Genomic DNA, 6729 nt, shown 5'->3' with positions numbered 1-6729 from the left:
ACCCACTTTGTGAGGAAAATGGAGAGGGTTGTTTAAATTAATTCTGCTTCTTATAGCAAAATCATGGTCACGCTTACATGTACTTGCAAAGATATTTAGTGAATTTTACTCAACAGTTGCAAGGATTCAACCCTCTATATCCAAAATTGTTCTGAAATGTTTAATTTTGAAATTCCAACTTCGGATTGCAAAAAATATCCAAATTACCTTTTCAACGGTGAGCACTAACTACATGTAATCTCTTCAGCTGAAAATATTACACAAAAAAATAGTACATGTAACAAGTTCCTTTTTAAACTGATATCTGATATCAAGTCCTATTAGTAATATTTGTAATGAAATTGACACAATACCCCACAGATATTATCTATGCAGCGCTAGCAGCATTCAAGTATTTTAGGAAGACTAAATATATTGGTGGCAACATACATTGTACATGTGTAGATATTGTTAAAGAGGCATGGTCACGATTTTGGTCAAATTTTATTTTTCTGTTTTTATTATTTGCAATGCTTTAGGAATGCATTTTTAATGATTAAACGAAATTTGGGTGCCAGTCGTTGAGTTTTAAGCAAGATGCAGGGCTCACAATTCTTCGTCATGTAAACAAGGCTCGTGCCCTGTTTTTGATTACACAGGTTCAATATACCGGGAAAATATCTTTTTAAAGCTGGTTTGTCTATGTTAGTCTCGTTCAACCAGACACTCGGCTGTCTCCGTAAATCTCCGACGAGCAGAGATACGGTTTTTGGGACATACTAAAGAACTAAAATACTAAAGACCTAAATGACATGTAATTTTATATAAATGGTGTATTTGAATTTCTATGTGCTGTGTTAAATAAAATGACTTTGTGGTGAATTTATTGTATTGCCATGTGCTTTGTGGTAGAAAATTATAATGAAATGACATCCTTATCAATTATTTACGCAAAAATCTGAAAGAACTAAAAATTTGAATGGACCTGAAAATTTTAGCTAACCTGATTTATTTTTAATTCCTTTGAAATAACCATGATTATCTTCATAAACTGTAGTGCAGATAAGATTTATAATTCCATTTAGGAAAAAAACTATCCGGCTTATGTTTTACCTTTAAAATTGTGCAGTTTCTACCGGATGAGCATGATCTTATACATGTACATGTACCTTTATATTAATCCATTTCTATTTTATTATGTGGTCCCGTGAAATTATATAAACTAATGCATTAAGTTTTAATTAAATACAATGCAACAAGAAAATCAAGATGGTTTGAATTATATAATCTCCAATAGAATAAAGATGAATTGAACTTTGTATTAAAATAATGTACAAATCAATGTGTTCTTCATTACTTCATACTATAGCAATGATCATACAATTACCGTTAGAAATGCTTTCAGTAACGAACTCTATCCTTAATAATAATAGTAAAATGTTAAAATTCAGAACGTGTTGCTGAAAATATAGTATTTAAAATTAAAATCTACCATTAAAATTAGTACAACCAACTCGTTATTTTCTTCTTTGTGGTGTGTTTTTTTTTATGTATACAACCAATGATAATTCATACAACAATTATATTTTTGCAGCCCATTTGACGCTTGGGTCAATATGATTTCTTGTAATAGTTTTGAAATAAATGTATGCCTCGAAGCTTTCAAAGAATAATAATAATATAAACCGGTAGGGGATGTGTATTGCTTATGCAATACTCTCAGAATGCTTGTTTAATTTAAATGCTATAAGCGACATTGGCCACAATTTATGGACATGTATCATTTTCATGAAACATTCAAGCGTTGGGATACAAGATGGTATTTCTAATGTATAGTAAGTCATTACACCAAGTTTTGGTTGATTGAAAATGGTTCTTTTTCCATTAAACCTTCATCAATATGGAGAACAGACACACTCAGTAAAATGCAATGAAGTTCTAAAAATGGTACTTTTTGAAAATGTTGGTAGGTACACACCGGTTCAAATTAATATCTTAATTATTGAACATTTCAAAAGATAAAAATCCATGTTTTGGTATATATGCATCTATAAACATTTTTTTTTTAAATTATCAGATTTGTTTATATCTTTTAATATCTTATCCGTCAGAATGTACTCATTTTACATACATTATTCCCCCATCTTCTTTCATTTCCATGTTCTGCAAAACACTTTGAGAAATTTGATTTTAAAATTATATATTGCATTTAAAAAGTTTGATATGTTCCAAAATTCTGCGCAGCGCGGTTCTGCAAATAACCTCTGGTTGTGAGTTCGATTGTGATAGTAAACTTTAATACAAGCTAATAAATAATGATCATCAAATATGTATAGTTAAAGTAAGATTTATCTCTAATTAAAAGTGGAATTAAATTCAATGTGCACCATTTTTATAACTTGAAAAAATGAAAGAATTTTAAGAAGTTTAAATAATTTATGTTAAGTGATGGCGCCCAATATTCTTCAAATCCTTAAATCGCGTAGGAATGTAACCATAATGGTATATCTATATGGCACGCCAAAGTCAAAAAAATGAGCTAAACAGTTTCACAGTTGATAAACTATAGGTTTATCGACTGTTAAATACAGTTAACTAACCGTTAACTATAGATTAGGGTTAAACTACTGGATTGAAATAAATACTAGTATTCAAACTAAAAATTATATTGTTTAGCCCGCATTTTTTTTAATTTCTTAAATTTTGAAGATATTTTGATTTCTATACCTCCAATATTGAAATATTTCTTATTTTTATTTATTATGAAGACTTTAAATTTGGATATAAATGGTTAGAAAAGCTAAAATATTGACCATTTATTGAGAGAAAACATTCGATTTTAGTGGGATTTTCTTAAACATGCAAATCTATTTATAAAATAAGCACTTAAAAAGCCAATGAAAATGTAATTTGTTTAAAATCATATTTAAAAAAACACATTCTGAAACCAAAATATCTTATTATTAGTTAACATTAGTCGTAAAATCCAGCATTAATGCTTTCATAATGGTTTTAAAAATGCTAATTAAGTTTTTACATGTAAATCTACAATTAAAATTTTGAATTGTAAAATATGTGATATTTTCCTACGCGAGTTTTCCGCCAAAAATGTGTAATGCTTGTTAATTACTATTACTTTAATTACAATAAATGGCAATATGTACAATTGTAAGCAAGATCGAAAGAAAAAAATGATTTTTTTTAATTTCCTTTTATTTTGATTTAATGAACAAAGAATCAAATGTATATACTTTAAATTTTGTGACAAGGCCAAAACAAAACAAGATTCCCTCCTTAACATTATTGTAATTTTCGTAGAATCATTTTTTGTAAAAGAAAAAAAAAAGACAGATATTGCCCCGTATGAAAAGAGAGTTTAAAAAAACAGTAACGTCATAAATGAGTCGCATTTTCAAGTGCCTCTGTCTGTGTTACACTACGAATCAATTTTGAAACGTATAGTCCGATACAGTTCATCAATGACACGTCGGGGTTTGTATAATTATGCAAAATGAAAATAACGTAAAAATGTCAATGATTTGAAAATTAATTAAACAAAAGCTGAAAATTGTATAAATATACAAGTATAAATAATCATTATTTGAATATTAATGAGGTGATCAAATACGGTCGGGCATTTATAATATAAACTATATACATGTATATAGTAATTTTGATAACAAAATAACGAAGGGTTTTCATTATATTGCAACATTTGTACTATACAAACAAAAGTTCACAAAATTTGATAATGTTTTGAGCAGAGCAGTGTCTGTCAACAAGATATTTTTGTCTTTACATACATTGTAAATAGCTCCTTGCACGCCGTGACCGTGATTTTTTTTTTTTTACCACAATATGGTGCATAACATTAAAACACAAAAGAAAAGATTATTACTACGCGATTTAGAATAAAAGGGGAAAAGAAACGGCTACACATACTGATCAACAATATGAAAAATAACCTGACCTTAGCCTACCGGTATATAAACCTAGGAATTTGAACTAAAAATTTCCAGTACATTCAAAAATACTCATTTTTTTTAATGTTACAATCTGGCTAGTGTTGACTGCCAATTTAAAAAAAAATGCATTTGATTTGTTGAACATATATAGGTAACTTTCTTTGGCATGAATCTTATTTTTCAGAATAAAAAAAAAGTAAACAAATTTTCCAAGTTAATTAAATACAGAAATGTAGTGGAGTATTGTTGATATATCATAACAACCCAAAATTACTTAACAATATCTATACATGCATGTTGATGCCACCAATATATTGAGTCTATCCAAAATACTCGAATGCTGCTGCATAGATAATATCTGTGGGGTATTGTGTCAATTTCATTAAAAATATTACAATTAGGACTTCGTATCAGTTTCATGTTAAAAAGGAACTTGTTACATGTACTATTATTTTGTGTAATATTTTCAGCTTAAGAGATTACTAGTATTTACATGTACTACTTGTAGTTTGTGCGCAGCACTGAAAAGGTAATTTGGATTTTTTTTTTTGCAATCAGAAGTTAGAATTTCTAAATTTAAAATTTCAGAACAATTTTGGATACAAAATGCTGAATCCAACAACTGTTGAGCAAAATTCAGTAAATATCTTTGCAAATAAGCGTGACCATGATTTTGCTATAAGAAGCATATACTAATATAACATCACATATCCTCCCTCTACACATACAGAATTAATTTAAACAACCCTCTCCATTTCCTCACAAAGTGGGTGGGTGATTCTGCGTTCTTTCCATGTTCAAGTTCTTTATTCACATGGCACTGATGCAGTGGATTGTGTCAGAAAAGAAAATGTTTTTTCTTCAGTTAATTAACACTCTATTACCGATGAGAGAAAACGTGTTTTCTTAGCACGAGCAAGGGTATATTGTGACAATGACAATGACAATTTCTTTATTCTCTGAACTGCATAAATTACAGTGTTGAGAAAAGTCACAAACAAATTTTGAACAATAATACATATACATACATTGCATGCATTGGAGTGACAATACAAAAGTGAAAAAAAAATGAAAAAGGGAAAAAAGTATGATAAACAATTAACCTAGAGAGCTAACTCTCTCAATTATAACTTTAATGAATTTGCACAGATTAATCAACAATATTTTATTACTAGTATTAAAGAGTTGTTGAAATTTGTAAACATTTGGTTGTGTGTAGAAGTATGAAGGTATGTATAAAACTCTCTTATCTTTAATTGTTACATCTGTACAATGAAATAAATAATGAAATTCATCTCCTATCTCAATACAGTTACATATGGTACATATACAGTACGGTTTTCACGAGGTATATCATACCATCTACCTCGTTCTATAGGCAATTTAGCATTACTTGTTCTAAACATACAAAAAGATTTCTGATATTTGTATGGCAGATCTAATAAGTATTTTTCCAAAGATAATGTAGTTTTAGAAATTCTATAGTTAATACCTTTTGATGAATTATACATTTCACTATTCCATGACTGCTTGAATTGGTCTAGAAGTATATGAAAAACTGTTTTCTTAAGCCACTGGATATTTACATTTTGTTGATACAAAATAATAGATAGACCACAATCATTCAATATTTTAACAATAAATTTAAACCAGGGTCTGTTCATTTTACCCATTGCATATTGTAGTTTTGACGCAACTTTATTATTTTGTGAAAAGACAAGTTTACTCCAAAATGCTATCATGCGGACTTTAACATTAATTATTAGTGGGTATCGTCCAAGTTCCCCATAAACCATATAATTTGGTGTTGAAGACTTTAGGTTTAAGATATGTTTACAAAATTTCAGATGTAACTTTTCAACAAGTGATATATTACCAAATCCCCAAACTTCACATCCATATAGTAAAATAGGTTTCACAATTTTGTCAAACATATCTAATTTACAATCGATTGACATATTGTGTTTTCTACATTTGGCTATTACACTACATTACTGTAAATCAGAATATTTTTAATTATGTACATGGAACTACTTTTTGTCATAACTAGCACCTACCTGTAATCATGAAATTGTTTGTTTTCCACCCGTCTAGACTATAGCAATTATTAATCGTTGTAGAATAGAGGTAATTTTGAATTTTTTATTTGATATGAAGAGATGTAGTGATCCAGATTTTTTTCCCGGGAGGAGGATTGTCTGGGAGATATTTTAGTTTGCCATTCAGGGGGATGGGGGAGGGGGTGTTCGAGGAAAAATTTTCGGCAATATAATATAATAATTGCCACTATTTTTGGGGTCTCTTTTTGGGGTATGGTTTAGCTGAAGGCTATTTAATTTTTTTTTCAATGGGCATGGTCACGATTTTGGTCAAAAATTATTTTTTAGATTTTAATGTTTACAATGCATTAGTAAGGCATATTTAATAGGCAACCAAAATTTGAGTGTCATTTGATAAGTTATAAGCGAGTTACAGAGCTTACAATTCTTTGCTATGTAAACAAAGCGTTTGTTTACATTTCGAATGTTGAAGTGAAAATTCCAGTTTTAGACCTAAAATAAATGTGTTAATCGTTAGGAACTATTCATTTATGCTCGGGATTTTCATAACCTGGAGTTATCGTTCGTAACACGAGTTATCTCTCCATTAGAGCAGGTATACGATATTTAAGCAGTATAAACAAATGGTTATAATAAACGTTTTTTGTCTTGTTCAATCGGTTATTGATATAAATTGTCAATGTAAAAAGACGACTGTGCGAAGAAAGGTTGTTGTAATACTGCAA

The sequence above is a fragment of the Magallana gigas genome, chromosome 2 (genome assembly GCF_963853765.1).
Source record: "Magallana gigas chromosome 2, xbMagGiga1.1, whole genome shotgun sequence".
Taxonomy (NCBI): Eukaryota; Metazoa; Mollusca; class Bivalvia; order Ostreida; family Ostreidae; genus Magallana; species Magallana gigas.
This window is presented reverse-complemented; position numbering follows the sequence as displayed.